General features: G+C 35.7%; 1 protein-coding gene and 1 pseudogene across 9 annotated transcripts in view; both read left to right on the top strand.

Annotated features, from left to right (window-relative positions):
- Positions 1 to 19707, top strand: part of ANKS1B (ankyrin repeat and sterile alpha motif domain containing 1B) — a 1079782-nt gene that overhangs the window by 121106 nt on the left and 938969 nt on the right. The window lies entirely within an intron of this gene.
- Positions 18708 to 19293, top strand: LOC122223974 (annotated as a pseudogene).

Raw genomic sequence — 19707 nt, 5'->3', positions numbered from 1 at the left:
CACTTAACTGACTGAGCTACCAAGGTGCCCCAGGATTTGTTAATTTTAACTAGTTCAAGGTATCAGTGTTTTTCTTTGTGGTTAGTGTTTTTTGTGTCCAATTTACGACTTTTTGCCTGCATCAAGGTTATGAGTTATTTCTTTATGTTAACTATCAGAAGTTTTATTATTCTTTCACAGTTAGATCTATTATTTATTAGGAATTGATTTTAGAAATGATGTGAGGTATATGTCAGTTTTCATTCTCCATATTGATACTCAGTTGAACCAGTACCACTTTTTGAAAAGATTATTCTTTTTCTACCACTCTACAGTGACACTTATAAAATACATATGTTCTGTTCCATTGGTCCATGTATTTATTCTCGTATAAATATCACACTATTTTTTTTCTTTCTCTAAGTTTTTGTTTAAATTCCAGTTACCATACAATGTACTATTAGTTTCAGGTGTACAATTTAGTGACTCATCACTTACATACAACATACAGTGTGCTCATCACAACACGCGCCTCCTTAGTACCCATCACCTGTTTAACCCATCACCCTACCCACCTTCCTTCGAGTAACCCTCAGTTTGTTCTTTATAGTTAAGAGTCTGTGTTATGGTCTGCCTCTCTCTTTTTTCCTTACTACGTGATGTGACGTGTGTGTGTGTGTGTGTGTGTGTGTGTGTGTGTGTGTGTATAGAGAGAGAGTATTACTCAGTCACAAAATAGAATGAAATCTTGCCATTTGCAATGATGTGGATGGAGTTACAAAGTATGCTGAGCAATATCATACTATTTTAACTACTATTATCTTGATGTCTGATGGTGTGCCTCTTCACATCTTCTCAAGATTCTTTTGATTTTTTTTCTTTAAAAAAATTTTTTTTAATCTTTATTTTTGAGAGAGAGACAGACAGACAGAGTGTGAATGGGGGAGAAACAGAGAGGGAAACACAGAATCCTAAGCAGGCTCCCGGCTCTGAGCTGTCAGAACAGAGCCTGACATGGAACTCAAACTCACTAACCACAAATTCATGACCTGAGCCAAAGTTCAGTGCTTAACTGACTGAACCACCCAGGTGCCCCATTTTTATTTTTTCTTATATTAATTTTAGAATTAGCTTGTCAATTTCTACAAAAAATCTACTTGAGATTTTTATTGAAATTGCATTGACTCTGTAGAACAATATTGGGAAGTGGACATATTTTCAATATTTCCTCCATTAGGATGGTATATCTCTCCATTTATTTAGGTCTCCTTAAAATTTTTTTTCAGTTTTATTGAGATATGATTGACAAATATATTTTTACGTTGTCCACGTGATTTTTTATTTTTTTATTTTTATTTTTGATGTCTTTTTTTTTCAATATATGAAATTTATTGTCAGATTGGTTTCCATACAACACCCAGTGCTCATCCCAAAAGGTGCCCTCCTCAATACCCATCACCCACCACCCCTCCCTCTCACCACCCATCAACCCTCAGTTTGTTCTCAGTTTTTAAGAGTCTCTTATGCTTTGGCTCTCTCCCACTCTAACCTCTTTTTTTTCCCCCCTTCCCCCATGGGTTTCTGTTAAGTTTCTCAGGATCCACATAAGAGTGAAAACATATGGTATCTGTCTTTCTCTGTATGGCTTATTTCACTTAGCATCACACTCTCCAGTTCCATCCACGTTGCTACAAAGGGCCATATTTCATTCTTTCTCATTGCCACGTAGTACTCCATTGTGTATATAAACCACAATTTCTTTATCCATTCATCAGTTGATGGCCATTTAGGCTCTTTCCACAATTTGGCTATTGTTGAGAGTGCTGCTATAAATATTGGGGTACAAGTGCCCCTATGCATCAGCACTCCTGTATCCCTTGGGTAAATTCCTAGCAGTGCTATTGCTGGGTCATAGGGTAGGTCTATTTTTAATTTTCTGAGGAACCTCCAGACTGTTTTCCAGAGTGGCTGCACCAATTTGCATTCCCACCAATAGTGCAAGAGGGTTCCCGTTTCTCCACATCCTCTCCAGCATCTATAGTCTCCTGATTTGTTCATTTTGGCCACTCTGACTGGCGTGAGGTGATATCTGAGTGTGGTTTTGATTTGTATTTCCCTGATGAGAAGCGACGTTGAGCATCTTTTCATGTGCCTGTTGGCCATCCGGATGTCTTCTTTAGAGAAGTGTCTATTCATGTTTTCTGCCCATTTCTTCACTGGGTTATTTGTTTTTCGGGTGTGGAGTTTGGTAAGCTCTTTACAGATTCTGGATACTAGCCCTTTGTCCGATATGTCATTTGCAAATATCTTTTCCCATTCCGTTGGTTGCCTTTTAGTTCTGTTGGTTGTTTCCTTTGCTGTGCAGAAGCTTTTTATCTTCATAAGGTCCCAGTAGTTCATTTTTGCTTCTAATTCCCTTGCCTTTGTGGATGTGTCAAGTAAGAGATTGCTACGGCTGAGGTCAGAGAGGTCTTTTCCTGCTTTCTCCTCTAGGGTTTTGATGGTTTCCTGTCTCACATTCAGGTCCTTTATCCATTTTGAGTTTATTTTTGTGAATGGTGTGAGAAAGTGGTCTAGTTTTAATCTTCTGCATGTTGCTGTCCAGTTCTCCCAGCACCATTTGTTAAAGGGACTGTCTTTTTTCCATTGGATGTTCTTTCCTGCTTTGTCAAAGATGAGTTGGCCATACGTTTGTGGGTCTAGTTCTGGGGTTTCTATTCTATTCCATTGGTCCATGTGTCTGTTTTTGTGCCAATACCATGCTGTCTTGATGATTACAGGTTTGTAGTAGAGGCTAAAGTCTGGGATTGTGATGCCTCCTGCTTTGGTCTTCTTCTTCAAAATTACTTTGGCTATTCGGGGCCTTTTGTGGCTCCATATGAATTTTAGGATTGCTTGTTCTAGTTTCGAGAAGAATGCTGGTGCAATTTTGATTGGGATTGCATTGAATGTGTAGATAGCTTTGGGTAGTATTGACATTTTGACAATATTTATTCTTCCAATCCATGAGCAGGGAATGTCTTTCCATTTCTTTATATCTTCTTCAATTTTCTTCATAAGCTTTCTGTAGTTTTCAGCATACAGATCTTGTACATCTTTGGTTAGATTTATTCCTAGGTATTTTATGCTTCTTGGTGCCATTGTGAATGGGATCAGTTTATTTGTCTTTCTGTTGCTTCATTATGAGTGTATAAGAATGCAACTGATTTCTGTACATTGATTTTGTATCCTGCAACTTTGCTGAATTCATGTATCAGTTCTAGCAGACTTTCAGTGGAGTCTATTGGATTTTCCATGTATAATATCATGTCATCTGCAAAAAGTGAAAGCTTGACTTCATCTTTGCCAATTTTGATGCCTTTGATTTCCTTTTGTTGTCTGATTGCTGATGCTAGAACTTCCAACACTATGTTAAACAACAGCGGTGAGAGTGTCCACGTGATTTTTTGGAAGATGTACATGTGATTGCAATATACATATACATAAATATTTAAAATAATGTTTTATAGTGTTCTCTGCAGAGCTATTACTCATATTTCATTAGTTTTATTATGAAGTGTTTTATAGATATATATTTTAAAGTTTTTATTTATTTATTTTGAGAGAGATAATGTGTGTGCATAGGCACACGGGGTAGGGGCAGTGAGAGAAGGAAAGAGAGAGAATCTCAAGTAGTTGGTGTGAAGCCCAGTGTGGGGTTCATACTCACAAGCTGTGAGATCATAACCTGAGCTGAAATCAAGAGTCAAATGCTTACCTGACTGAGCCACCCAGGTGCACCCTAGTATTTTAGCTTTTTGATGTTATTGTAAATGGTACCATTTAAAAACTTCTATTTTTTTTTGCCGCTGCTGCTACTGTATAAAACCAATTGCTTTTTAATTTTGATCTCAAATCCAATTATTTTACTATATTTACTTATTAATTCTAGTAATTTATCTTTATATTCTTTTGGATTTTCTACATGATAATAGCAGTTTTATTTCTTACTTTTCATTGCTTATATCTTTTATTTCCTTTTCTTTCTTGTTGCATTGACTATGACTTCCAATAAAGAGCAGTGATGTTAGTGGCATCTTTATTTGGTTTCCATTCTCAAGAAGAAAGTTTTCATTCTTTCAATTAAATTCAATTCAATTAATATGAATTAAATATTTGATATGATGATTGCTGTAGATTTTTATTTTTTATTTATTTTTGTAGTAAAATGTGCATACAGGAAGTATGCATCGCACATTTGTACAACTCAATTAATTATAAACTTATGAACTTTATTTTTGTAGTAAAATGTGCATACAGGAAGTATGCATATCACATTTGTACGACTCAATTAATTCTTATAAACTTATGAACACATTTGTATCATAAGCACTCAGATCAAGAAATCAGCCCCTGAAATTCTTCCCTTAATTATTTGCATTTACTAGCTCCAAAGGATTACCACTCTCCTGATTTCTCAATCCCATAACTTTTTTAAAGTAGAACCTCTTTAATCAGTCTAAGTTCCATTTTCTTACTAGTTTGCTAGTTTTTTTTTAAATGATGAATTGGTGTTGAATTATAGAAAGCATTTCCTGCATCTGTTGAGATGATCATATAATTTTTCTTTCTCATGCTGTTCCTGTAGTAATTTATATTGCATTACTAGAATAGACCAAACGTGATGATCCCTTTCATATATTGTAGGATTTGATTTCCTGCTACTCCGTTTAAGAGTTTTACACTCATATTCATGAGTAGGATTTGCCTTTTGTTTTGCTTTCTTGTGATATCCTTGTGCAATTTTGGTACTAATGTTATCCTGGCATCCAAAACCACATTTGGCCTTGTTTCCTATTTTTTCCATTCTGTGAAAGCATAAGTGTACTATTGGTGTTATTTCTTCCTTAAGAATTTGGCAGAATTAAGAGATTCACATAAAAAGTTGTCTCTAGGATGGGTTAGAATGGGGAGAAAATGGAGATAGGGACTTCTGTTGGTTTTTGTTATAATTCTGATGTAAGGTGATGATGGCTTTGACTGGGTTGGTGGCATGGGAAGAGAAAGGACAAATAATAGCAATATCAACATTCTGATTCATATAGCATTTTATAACTCATACATTGCTTTTATTTGATCTTTATAGTGACAGTGAGTAGAAGATTTAAAGAAAGGATGAGTTGAAGAGAACTGTAAGGTTTGGCTTTTAAGTTATTGAGAGATTACAGGTGTCACTGACTTCTGTGGGGATGTCAGCTTGTTTCTTTTTTTCCTCTTGTTTAAGAAGGATTACTGAAAATGTGTATTTATTAACTTCTTCCTTGAACCACATTTCAATGAAAGAAGAAATATAAAAACAAAAATAACTCAGTGATGATGCTGGAAATCAAGAAGAATGGTCTAAGGAGACCATAATTTCCTTATTTGTAAAATGATAGGCTTAGATTAGGTGATTACTATATTTTTCAGATTTCTAAACTTCTGTTAATTATACAGGCTAATTTACAAATTCACATCTTCTTATGGTAATTTATTTCATAGAAGAGACCTGGGAGACTAAATACTAGTATCATACCTTTAACTATTTTTTAAACATTACTCTTAACACAGTACTACACTTTTGGGAAAAGGCAATGGAATAAGGAGCAATGGTGTTGAAAATGCTCAGAAAAAAATCAACTTTTCAGCCAGAATATGAGCCACGTAAATTACCTTACTGCTTGGGGCAGCAATTAAACAAATCAATGCAGTTAATCTTAATACAGTAAATCTTGGCTCAAATGTGAGGAAAATTGAGTAGTGGGGGACTGTGGCAGGGAATACAGTGAATTCTGATAAAAATAAGGAAGAATAGGTAAGGAAAAAAATGCTCCTCTTAAGTTTTATATTTCAATAAACATGCTTGGTACTTTTCTAATAGAGTCATAAAAACTATTATAGTAAAAAGTATTATAGTACAGGTTATTTTTTATTTCAAATATTTGCATTTTTCATTTGGGAAGACAAGGCACAAAGGCAAATGGCTTCAATTCCACATCAAGGGTTCTTAGGTTGCCAGCAGGAGAAAGCAACTCTAGCTAAGGAAGCAGGAAAGGAATTTATTGGGAACTTACTGGGCAGTTTACAGAATTAAAAAAAGGGCTGAAAATCAGGCTCAGGGCAGCATTAGGTGTCTAAACAGCAGGATTTTCTCTTCTTCTCAGAGCTCCAGTTCTGGGACTTGATCTTTTCATTCTTTTTTTTTTTTTTTTTTTAGTATCCTACATTTTTATTTATTTATTTATTTATTTATTTATTTTTAATATATGAAATTTACTGTCAAATTGGTTTCCATTGATCTTTTCATTCTTAAGCCACTCTACTTTAGATCTAAATTTTGGAAGCCATCTCCCTGGTAGAGCTTGGATTATTAGACATCCCTGTTTAAGTGATAAGAACAGCATATTGATTTATAGACCCTTAAAGAATACATACAATAGAGAAGGGAGAGTTCTCTGAAATGTAATGGAGTGCTGTTACCAAAAGAAGGAATAAATGAATTTTAGGCAACCAGAGCCCCACAAATGTTTACTATGTAGTCCAAATTGAGGCATAGTTCTAAGTAAAATAACTCCTAATTTAGATGGAATAAAGCCCTCTCCCCACCACCACCAAAACAAACAAACAAACAAACAAACAAACAAAAACCTTTCTTTTTTGGAGGATTTCTAAGCTACTTTCTGCTTGCCTACTTTTCCAGCTTCTATTTAAAAAATTTTTTTTAAGTTTATTTATTTATTTTGAGAGACAGAGAGAGAGAGAGCAAGGAAGCATGTGCAAGCAGGAGGAGAGGCAGAGAGAGAGGAGAGAGAGAATTCCAAGCACTCTCACTGTGAGTGTAGGACCTGAGGTGGGGCTTGATCTTATGAACCAGGTGATCATGACCTGAACCGAAATCAAGAATCAGATGCTTAACTGACTGAGCCACCCACGTTCCCTTCTCAGCTTCTATTGAGTAAGTAGATGACTTTATAAGTTTGCTTTATGTCAAGCCCTTTCCCCCTGCTTCTTACTTTTCTTCAGAGGTATGGTCATATGTAAACAGATTTCCAAAACCTGTGACTTGCCGCTTTCACTTGGCTGCTAAGCATTTATAGCTGCTAGGATTCCTCAACTACTCTTTTCCACACTGTCCAGGATATCTTGGCACTGACTGTTCTGGAACTAAGACCAAGAGTGCTGGACTTCCTCAAACACTGTATATATAACTCATTTCCCCCCCACCCCCACCCCCCAAGGTCATTTTTCATATACAGACTTGGATAAAGGTCAGTTAGGAGTCCAGGAGGGCAATCCATAAAGGATGCTGGGGGTAGAATAGAAACATGGCACTAGGTAGCTCAGTTTGCTGTAATGTGAAAAATCTAAATTTGTCCCTTTTCCCACTGAAGTAGATAGTATCTTGGAGTGGAAAAATTATTACAATTGGGCAATACCCTTCCACTATGTGAAGTAAGTTTTGAATTTTATTTAAAGAATACAGGTTTGAAAGGGAAATCAATTACTTACCTGTGTAAGACACTCATGTACCTATTTGGCTCAGTTTCTCACACTAACTACTCATTAACACAGATGCTCCTTGTCTTAAATTGGGGGCACAGTGTGGTGGTGTGGGAGAGTGGAAAGATCACTAGGCAAAGTGTCAAAAGGCAGAGGCTGTGGGCTTAGCCTTAGTTATCTCTACAAATTCCAAAATTGGAGAAGAGGAGTAGAGGAAAGCTGTAGTTGCTCTCTATAGTTGCTCAGGACCTAGGCAGGTTAGAGCCAACTTCTTAGTGTCTTGAGTGCAGTCTTCTGCTTTGGGAAGTAGTGATGATATCTAAGGATGGAGACTTTCCTATTTGCAGGACACTGTCTCAGGCTTTTAAAATATATCATCTAAATCACCTGGCAAGTCTCCAAGGGAGATGATGTTACTCTCGTTTCATTTCACAGGGCAGGAAGCTGTCCACAACTGAAGAACTTGTCACATGGCCAGTAATTGCAAAATCTAAATTTAAACCCCAGTCCTATCTAACTCCAAAGCCCATGCTCCTTCTTTCTTTAAGAATTTTATAATCTATATAAGATCTGTTATTCATCTTTGTATCCAGTGTCTAATTCAGTATCTATCACAGAGTAAGCTAGGAGCAAAGATAAGTGAATGTGAGCAAAGGCACAAGGTATGCATGCTCAGGTATATTCTACTTAATGATATATAGGCCAGTGTTTTGAACAAGGAGTATGTGAAGGAGGGTTGTGATGTTATTTTGAAAGTTAGATTGAGGTGGGATCATGAAATCCTTTGATGATTAGGTCAAAGGATTTAAAATATTTTCAACAGTCATTGTGAAACCCCTGGAGATTTTTTTTTCATAGGAAAAACGTCAAGGGGTAGCACTGTGTTTTCCAGTGTCAGGAAAAATGAGCTGGATTTTGGGGATGTTGAGATAGAGGTTCTAAGGAGGTCATTGGCAGGGCCTAGAAATACATGATTGGCTTTGGAGAGAGGTCAAGGATTGACAAAGAAATTTGAGAGGCACCCACAGAGAAAACCAGAAAAAGAAAAAAAAATCACTAACCAGTCTATATATGAATGAGTGAATAAATGGCACAGCCCACAAGAAATACGGTGTTAAGTGTTAGTTCCTAACAAGGTTTGCATCTCCATTCCTTGTGACATCTGGGTGTAGGGATAGAGAATTCTGTACCATACTGTTCTTTCCATCTGGTCTAGGAATACTGGGTGAGCTCTCTGGAGACATCTGCTAAGGGAGATGAATCCAGTTTTTCTTTCTCATGTTGGCTTCTCTACCTTTACATTTTCTCTCTTTCATTCCCTTTCTCCCCTACTGGATTCTATTTTCTCACACTTATTGCTGCAGTAAAAATGTTTGGTGGCATAGTGTGAGGGAAAAATAGAATGGACTATATAGCACTTGGATGTTGAGTGGGAAGATGAAAGCAGTGTATGAGATTAATTTGTTATTCTGTATTAAAATCCTACTATTTCCCTAAACTTGAATGGTACTGTGTATATTTGATAACTGAATAGCATTCATAGTATTTAGCTGCATTAAGCAAAGTCATATGAACAAGCTAGGCTACTTAGCATTATAGAAAATTTGAGACAATTTTTAGGACCTATTTGCCTTGGCTGAATAATGGCACTCTTGTTCAGGTGACTGTTAGATAAAAAGAAAAATATTTTATAGCATATGAACTGGATTCTTTAGCTGTCTTAAGTCTACCTTTGTGCTCTTTCTTATTGTCGATATTATATAAATAACACGGATATTCTGCTTTAAATGTACCTTAGAAAATAGTTCGGTGCCAGGTTTGACTATGGAGAGTCTGTCATGTTTTTCCACTCTGAAACTTACTCTGTGCTTTTTTTTTTTTAATACCCTTTTACAAATACAGTCCTGAAATGCTTTGTTTCCTTTTTTATGCATAAGAGCATGCTCATTGGAAGCATATTGTGTGTGAAGATTGTCAGTTGTTCAAACTTGTGCTCTGATGGTGAGCTGAAAATCTTTTTTAGCCTTCTTCTTTGTAAAAATGATTTTTACAACACCACTCCACAAATATTCAGTGTTAACAGTAAAATTACTTCTAGAGCTATTAAAAAGAAGAATAAGAAAAACCCTATGTTAAAATGAATAGTGCATTTATTTTAATCTTTGGCTTCACTCCTCCACCAGCTTCCTATTTGGCTACTTAAAAGGGTGCAGTAAAATTCCCCAAAAGTGTTAATATTTCTTTCTGGAACTGCTCCAGGAGCATGTCAAAAGAATTTTGAAAAGAACATTCACTTAGGTATAACAGCTTTGGAATACATAATAAGATATATTAGTATGCTTTTAAAAGGATCATGGGTAGAGCATGAAGAATATGAAAGTGTATGAACCCCTTTATTGTTGTTCATGATTAAACCAAAATTGTTTGCATGTGAACAGATTTAATTGTTTACAAAATCTGCATAACACTATCAACGGAATGAGATGATTTGGGGGCGGGTGGGAGGCATAAGAGCTTTTAGCCTGATTATGATACATAGATGTTCATCTAATAAATTGCTTTTCCTGAATCTGAAAGAAAAATAGCAATGAGAACAATTAGGTACTTATAGGCAACTAAAAATAATTCTATTGATTCCATATTTTTAATTATGAGTTAATCTGGGTTAGAAGAGTGACAAGACTTAGAAAATGAATAAGGTGTCCTTAGATTCTTTAGGAGGGTCAGTGACAGGGTAACTAGATATCTCTTTTTAAAGAAATTGCTCTAAAGAATTGCTTTAAAGAAATTTGATTTATTATATAAAGGATTTTTTTAAACGTTGATTTTCTTCCTTAAGTGATTATATGAAACTAGGAAAGAGATCAACATAATCATTCTCTCTCTAAAAATTATATTTGTTGTTATTTTACAGTTTATAACAATACCTCTATTTTCAGTTTCTCTTACAGGTTTCACTCTACACTGGTCAGATATGAATGGGTTTTTGACAATATGTATGGTTGTGTTGTTTAGTGAATGTGCCTAACTATTGTGGTAGTCTTATTGCTCTACCAGTCCCATCACACATAGTTTTGAAGCCATTCTCCGTGTGTCCTCCAGAGAACTCTTTCTTTCTAGTACATAAATTTGATCATATCAGTAGACTATTTAAGATTCTTGACTTTCATGACCCCAGCCTTCTCACAGAGTCTTCCCTATGTATGTATGTCAGCAACCTTATACCTCCCTCTACTCTACCTGGAAAATAGTTTTGTTTTGTTTTGTTTTGTTTTTGTCTTTAGGACAAAAAACACTTAAGCACTCATGTCCTTTTTTATGAAACCTTCTCCAGACTTTTGACAGGCTGATTGGTCCTATGTTTTTTGTCTTTTGTGTTTTCAACTGTATACGAAATAGAATTTTATCATAACACCTATGACACTTTTTTGGTGTCCATGTTTGTGTTCCTCTTCTAAACTCCAAAGAGGAAATCCCAATAAATATTAACCTTGGGGATTCAGGAACAAGAAATCATAATTCCTAGAAATTCATGGGAATTCTTAAATCATAAGCTGTTCTTAAAATATTTCTAGCAGTCTTTTATATCCTGTATTCATTATTATGAATATCTAAAATTTTGTATACTATATGAAAAATGTTAAGTTTAGTAGTATCAATAAAGAACTGCAGCCTCCAATGAATATTCAAACCCTAGAAAACACCAGTGAATAGTTAGTGGGTTTTTTCAAATAACATGACATTCAGACTTCCTACCTAGTAAAACTAAGAGACCACACAGAATCATGTGGCAAATGGCTAATGTAAGGACTTACTTTGCTTCCAAAACTCATAGGATTTGTATAAATTATATTATGCATATAAACACGTTAATATTTATTTTATTTTCAAGAGTGGTTCACTTTTAGCAGCAGACGGGGCCATGAACAGACACATAACTTGACGACAGTGACAAATAAGACTGACCAATTAATTAAATCATGACCATCTTTCTTTTATGTTTGCCTGCCCTGGTTCATAGCGATGTTGACCTGAACCCTCTACTCCTTGTGTTGTGTCAGCACTTCCTACTCTTGCTGCTAGCTTGATGTGTGTATATTCCTTTAATCAGTGATGTCTCCATGTTGTTAAGCTTTAATTCTCACAGCAGATTGTAATACTTTTCCTAGTTCTGATTTTCTCTATTTCTTGACTGATTTTTTTTTGGGGGGATGGGGGATTTGGAATTCAGAAAAATAATAAGTTTTCTGAAAAATGCTGGAAACTCATTCTTGTATGGAAACAATCTCCAATGCCTAGTATATCAGACATTCAGTAAAATATTTTGAGATATTTCTTAAGTGAATATTACTTTGTAGTCCGAAAGCATCTAACATAGTATCTGGTACATAGAGATACTTACAATATTTTAATGATTGTATCTGTAGTTCTTTTGAATCAGGGTCATGATAAAGTCGGGCATCAGAGTTTAGATTTGGTAATTGCCACCAGAAATGCCAGGTTATCTTTTATTATTTAGGTGTCTTGGGAGTCAATTATCCTTTATTTACCTAAAATCAAAGAGAAAACTCATAAGATGTTTAAAACTCACCAAAAACTTTGTGTAATATGCTTTTGTAGAACTCTCTTTTATAGAGTTTGTTTCTATGGCCGTTAATTATTTGATTATTTGCTTGATGTTTGAATTTTTAAAAAATTTTTTAAGGTTTTTATTTTGAGAGAGACAGTGAGAATGTGAGGAGGGGAGGGACAGAGAGAGAGGGATTCCCAAGCAGGCTCCACACTGCCAATGCAGAGCCCAGTGTGGGGCTCGAACCCACAAAACTGTGAGATCATGACCTGAGCTGAAACTGAGAGTCAGATGCTTAACCGACTGAGCCACCCAGGTGCCCCTCTTGATGTTTGACTTCTTGATTGAGCTACCTGAGGGCAGGGATTATTTCTTTTGTATTCACAGGTGTGATCTTAGAAGGTACTGGTTAACCACAGTATATGCATGGAATAGGCAGCTTATTTAGTATTTATTGTATGCATAAGTGAATGAAGAAGATGGCAATGTGAATGAAGAATAATACCCCAGGATGTGAGCCTCTTTTACTGAGATCCCTGAGAGATTCTGAAGAACACAGTTTGAAAACCACTACTATATTCCTTGATACAGGCTGAATAAATATGTCACATGGTCTTGCAAAAGATTTTCTCTATGAAGGACTGGTAGTGAAATGTTATTATCCTAACTGTATACCTTTTACCCTGTCTGTTTTAGTAACATGTTTTGTTATAAGAGATAGTGTGTTATTAATATTGTCATTGATCCTATTATTTACTTCCTTGTGACCTCTTTAGAAAGAGCGTTTCACCCCTTTCAACTTACTGAATAGTTTTTGCTTAAATATTGATCCAAGGATATCATGATACAATGTTCTTCTAAATTCTGAAGGTTAAAAAAATTCCTTATTTAGATTTTTAGTATCTCCTCCTTGTTTAGTGTAACTAGTTTTGTGGGATGGAATAGTAGATATATTAATACTTGGGATGTTTTACTTATGTCCTGATTTCATCATGGTATCAAGTGGGGGTAGGGTGAAGGCAGAAAACTTAATTTGGAAAAGTTGAACCAAAGGGGGTTAAATGCCAGAAAAAGGCATCTAATCTTCTGAATAGATATTTTAGATAAGAATTCCCTGAACATGTTATTGTTGAGACTTTCCTCAACTTGTTTTCTCTGTTTCTAACACTGAAGACCAAGCTAACATACTAGTTTTCTGTATTCTGATGATTCCTGGGGTATCAGATGATCAAGATAAAAAAATCCAGTTCAGTTCCATACGGGACTAGTTTCTGGAGCTGGAAAATGTAGAGGTGGAAAGCAGCTACTCAGTCAGAATATGTGGTTGTTGTCATGGAAAACTAAAATTTATGCTTAGAGTGAAAATGTAGATGTTTCATTAGTACAGATTTTTATGGAAAGTCAAACAAAAAAGAGCTAGAACGGAAGAGCATATTATCAGATCTTTTGTACTGTTTAATTTTGATTGGATTTTTATCAAGTGTTTTTTATTTCTTTTAGTTGTGGGGAACTTGATCTAGTATTTATATTTGTGGCTGATTTAGAGTATATTGAGCTAGCTAAGAAGAATTTTCCCCATATGTATTTGTCAAAAGCAAATAAAGCTATCAGTTTTGAACTTGACAACACAATCTTCACTGAAAAAGAGCAATCAAACACATTTAATCTATTCATACAAACTGAATTCTATCCCTTGAGTCACTTAACATAATTAGGACATTTCTGCTTAAGATTGTAAAATGCTTCCACTATTTTGTAAGGATTTAAAAAGGAAGACAAAGGAGTGGCTCAGTCAGTGAAGCGTCTGACTCCTGGTTTTGGCTCAGGTCATGATCTCAGGGTTTTGTGAGTTCAAGCCTGGTGCAGGGCTCTGTGCTGGCAGCACAGAGCCTGCTTGGGATCATCTCTCTCCTTCTCTCTCTGCCCATCCCCCACTCACACTGTCTCTGTCTCTTTCAAAATAAATAACCATAAAAAAGGGAAGACAAAAATACCTATTTATAAAAACCTAGAATTATTGATGTCTTTCATGTATTGAAAATTTGAGTTAGATGATAGAGAATTTGGTTTACTTTGAAGTTATACATTTAAAATAAATGCTATAGCATGAAGATGGGACTTTCAAGTTACTAGGGGACTTAAGATAAATTTTAGAGAAAAGAAAGAGTTTATAAGAATAACTCCCAAGATAAATGGTATTTTTTAATCTATATTTTTGTATTGAGGGGAGGGAGTAGAAAAGAAAACCCCTATACTAGGCCCTACTAAGTGGCAGCTTCTTGTTCCATAGGATTAAGCAGTCTACATATTTAATGCAATCCCTATCAAAACCCCAACAGCATTTTTCACAGAACTAGAACAAACAATCCTAAAGTGGATATGGAGCCACAAAAGACCCCGAAAAGCCAAAGCAATCTTGAAAAATAAAAGCAAAGCTGGAGAAATCACAATCCCAGATTTTAAGATATACCTCAAAGCTGTAGTGATCAAAGCAGTATGGTACTGGCACAAAAATAGACACATAGATCAGTAGAACAGAATAGAAAATCCTAAAATCATGATTAGGTGGTCAGTTAATCTTCAACAAGACAAAAATATGCAGTGGGAAAAAGTCTCTTCAACAAATTGTGCTGGGAAAACTGGACAGCTACATGCAAACTAATGAAACTGGATCATTTTCTATCACTTTCTTACACCATACAGAAAAATAAACTCAAAATGAATTCAAGACCTAAATGTGAGACATGAAACAATAAAAATTCTAGAAGAGAGCACAGGCAGTAATTTTTCTGACATTGGCCATAGCAACATATTTCTAGATATGTCTCTTGAGGCAAGGGAAACAAAAGCAAAAATAAACTATTGGGACTATATCAAAGTAAAAAGCTTCTACAGCAAAGGAAACAATCAAGAGGATTAAAACTGGGAAAAAATTTGAAACTGACATATCCAATAAAGGCTTATTTGCTCAAATATTTAAAGCACTGATACAGCCTAACACCCCCCCCCCAAATAATCTAATTAAAAATGGGCAGAAAACACAAACAGAAATTTCTCCAGAGAAATGGCCATTGAAATGGCCAACAGACACATGAAAAGATGCTCAGCATCGCTCATCATCAGGGAAATGCAGATCAAAACTACAATGTCATATCACCTCACATCTGTCAAAATGGCTAACATGAACAACACAAGAAACAACAAGTGTTGGTGAGGATGTAGAGAAAAAGTGACCTTTATGTACTGTTGTTGATGGGAATGCAAACTGGTGCAGCCACTGTGGAAAACAGTGTGGAGGTTCCTAAAAAAATTAAAAATAGAAGTATATGATCCAGTGATGCCACTACTGGTTATTTACCCAAAGAATATGAAAACACTAATTTGAAAAGATATATACACCGCTGTGTTTATTGCAGCATTACTTATAATAGCCAAATGATTAAAGCAGCTCAAATGACCATGGATAGATGAATGGATAAATGCTGCAAAAGATATCAACCATATATCATATAACCTTACCGAATCTGTAAGAAACTGTACTTGCAGTGAAACCAGTGAACCTAAATCACTGTTGATAATATGGGTGTCACTTATAACACAATTATTAAGAAATGTTTCTGAAATGTCATAAAGAGGAAATAATACTGTAGCATTAAAGTTCCACATTATTTGATCAAGACTTTAGGGTCAAAGTAAGAAGAGAAAAATGCAAATTATGCTTTGTTAAGGATGAATATAGTTATAACCTAATTCTTTTTTTTTTATTTTTTTTATTTTTTATTTTTTAATATATGAAATTTACTGTCAAATTGGTTTCCATACAACACCCAGTGCTCATCCCAAAAGGTGCCCTCCTCAATACCCATCACCCACCCTGCCCTCCCTCCCACCCCCCATCAACCCTCAGTTTATTCTCAGTTTTTAACAGTCTCTTATGCTTTGGCTCTCTCCCACTCTAACCTCTTTTTTTTTTTTTTTTTTTTTCCTTCCCCTCCCCCATGGGTTTCTGTTATGTTTCTCAGGATCCACATAAGAGTGAAACCATATGGTATCTGTCTTTCTCTGTATGGCTTATTTCACTTAGCATCACACTCTCCAGTTCCATCCATGTTGCTACAAAAGGCCATATTTCATTTTTTCTCATTGCCACGTAGTATTCCATTGTGTATATAAACCACAATTTCTTTATCCATTCATCAGTTGATGGCCATTTAGGCTCTTTCCATAATTTGGCTATTGTTGAGAGTGCTGCTATAAACATTGGGGTACAAGTGCCCCTATGCATCAGTACTCCTGTATCCCTTGGATAAATTCCTAGCAGTGCTATTGCTGGGTCATAGGGTAGGTCTATTTTTAATTTTCTGAGGAACCTCCACACTGCTTTCCAGAGCGGCTGCACCAATTTGCATTCCCACCAACAGTGCAAGAGGGTTCCCGTTTCTCCACATCCTCTCCAGCATCTATAGTCTCCTGATTTCTTCATTTTGGCCACTCTGACTGGCGTGAGGTGGTATCTGAGTGTGGTTTTGATTTGTATTTCCCTGATAAGGAGTGACGTTGAACATCTTTTCATGTGCCTGTTGGCCATCCGGATGTCTTCTTTAGAGAAGTGTCTATTCATGTTTTCTGCCCATTTCTTCACTGGGTTATTTGTTTTTCGGGTGTGGAGTTTGATGAGCTCTTTATAGATTTTGGATACTAGCCCTTTGTCCGATGTGTCATTTGCAAATATCTTTTCCCATTCTGTTGGTTGCCTTTTAGTTTTGTTGGTTGTTTCCTTTGCTGTGCAGAAGCTTTTTATCTTCATAAGGTCCCAGTAATTCACTTTTGCTTTTAATTCCCTTGTCTTTGGGGATGTGCCGAGTAAGAGATTGCTACGGCTGAGGTCAGAGAGGTCTTTTCCTGCTTTCTCCTCTAAGGTTTTGATGGTTTCCTGTCTCACATTCAGGTCCTTTATCCATTTTGAGTTTATTTTTGTGAATGGTGTGAGAAAGTGGTCTAGTTTCAACCTTCTGCATGTTGCTGTCCAGTTCTCCCAGCACCATTTGTTAAAGAGACTGTCTTTTTTCCATTGGATGTTCTTTCCTGCTTTGTCAAAGATGAGTTGGCCATACGTTTGTGGGTCTAGTTCTGGGGTTTCTATTCTATTCCATTGGTCTATGTGTTTTTATGCCAATACCATGCTGTCTTGATGATTACAGCTTTGTAGTAGAGGCTAAAGTCTGGGATTGTGATGCCTCCTGCTTTGGTCTTCTTCTTCAAAATTACTTTGGCTATTTGGGGCCTTTTGTGGTTCCATATGAATTTTAGGATTGCTTGTTCTAGTTTCGAGAAGAATGCTGGTGCAATTTTGATTGGGATTGCATTGAATGTGTAGATAGCTTTGGGTAGTATTGACATTTTGACAATATTTATTCTTCCAATCCATGAGCAGGGAATGTCTTTCCATTTCTTTATATCTTCTTCAATTACCTGCATAAGCTTTCTATAGTTTTCAGCATACAGATCTTGTACATCTTTGGTTAGATTTATTCCTAGGTATTTTATGCTTCTTGGTGCAGTTGTGAATGGGATCAGTTTCTTTATTTGTTTTTCTGTTGCTTCATTGTTAGTGTATAAGAATGCAACTGATTTCTGCACATTGATTTTGTATCCTGCAACTTTGCTGAATTCATGTATCAGTTCTAGCAGACTTTTGGTGGAGTCTATCGGATTTTCCATGTATAATATCATGTCATCTGCAAAAAGCGAAAGCTTGGCTTCATCTTTGCCAATTTTGTTGCCTTTGATTTCCTTTTGTTGTCTGATTGCTGATGCTAGAACTTCCAGCACTATATTAAACAACAGCGGTGAGAGTGGGCATCCCTGTCGTGTTCCTGATCTCAGGGAAAAAGCTCTCAGTTTTTCCCCGTTGAGGATGATGTTAGCTGTGGGCTTTTCATAAATGGCCTTTATGATCTTTAAGTATGTTCCTTCTATCCCGACTTTCTCAAGGGTTTTTATTAAGAAAGGGTGCTAGATTTTGTCAAAGGCCTTTTCTGCATCGATATAACCTAATTCTTGACATCAATAAGAAATAGAGGTTTAATGTATTTGTAAAAACAAAAGGACTAATAATAGAAATAAAATGTTAAGGAAAAGTTTTGAGAAAGGAATAAAGAAATGAAAAAAGCTTGATTACAAAAACTAAAGAAAGAGTACAAAGAACAGGAAAGGATAATAATGACTAGGTAAAATTCAGTCACAGGAATAATACCAAATGTGAACACATTAAAAGACAAAGCTTTTCAGATTTTAGACCAAAAAAAGCCAACTGCAGTTATGACTGTTTTTAAGAGATGTGGCCAAGATAAAATGACAGAAATAGAAGGAAAAAAATGGATAGTCAACACTATACCAGTTAAATGAAAAGAAAGAGAATGCTTAGGTAGCAATATTAATAGCTAACAAAATTCAAGATGAAGAGCATTATATAACATTAAACTGTAATTTTTTGGTAATAAAATATGTAATCCATAAAGATGATACATAATTCTTTTGCTTAACTGAAAAACGTAACAAAACTTATGAAGCAAATTTAGAAATACAAAGAAAATTTGGTTACAGTTCAATCACAGACTTTCTCTTCCTGTTCTCCACCATGGTGCAGGGTCAAGATGAAAAGGATAACCCCTTGCAGGAACTTTGCATCTGCAAGCTTTGCCTCAACATCTGTGTGGGGGAGAGTGGAGAGAGACTGATCCTCGTGGCTAAGGTGCTGGAGCTGTTTACAAGACAGACCGCTGTGTTTTCCAAACCTAGATGCACTGTTAGGTCCCTTGGCATCAGGAGAAATGAAAAGATTGCCATCCTTCATAGTCTGTGGGGCTAAGGCAGAAGAAATCCTGGAGAAAGGTCTAAGGGTGAGGGAGTTGGCGTTAAGAAAAAGTAACTTCTTCAGTATTGGAAACTTTGGTTTTGGGATCCAGGAGCTCATGTCTCTGGGGATCAAATATGACTCAAGAATTGGTATCTATGGCCTGGACTTCTTTGTGGTGCTGAGTAGGCCAGGTTTCAGCATCACAGACTAGAAGCTCAGGACAGGCTGTGTTGGGGCCAAACATAGAATCAGCAAAGAGGAGGCCATGCACTGGTTCCAGCAGAAGTATGATGGGATGATGGGATCATCCTTCTTGGCAAATAAATTACTATTTCTATATAAAACATCAGTAAAAACTTTTCAGTGAAATGTGGAAAAAAAAAGTTCAACCACAGTGATATACTGTGTATGGTAACATTTCTTAGATTGTGATGATGAAGTAGAAAAGCTAAGGGTATAGATGGTATGAATTATGCAATTAGTAGTTTTAAAAATATACATCTCACCTTTAAGAACAGAGAATATACTTTTTAGTGCTTATGTAACAGAAGAAAATTACATACTCGTTTTTAAAGAACATCTAAATAAATTTGAAGTTGAATAATTATTCTCTCTGACTATAATGTGGTAAAACTATAAATACATCATTAAGAGACAACAAATTTAAGCACTTATAAATTTAAAAGCAAGCACTAATTTTCAGGGTGAAAAGGAAATCAAAAGTGAATTTTATAAAGTATATATATAATAATTGAAATTAAAATATGACTTGTCAAAACCT

This window comes from Panthera leo, chromosome B4 (assembly GCF_018350215.1).
Source record: "Panthera leo isolate Ple1 chromosome B4, P.leo_Ple1_pat1.1, whole genome shotgun sequence".
Classification (NCBI taxonomy): domain Eukaryota; kingdom Metazoa; phylum Chordata; class Mammalia; order Carnivora; family Felidae; genus Panthera; species Panthera leo.
The sequence above is the reverse complement of the archived record's forward strand: the minus strand, read 5'-3'. Positions and strand labels throughout refer to the sequence as shown.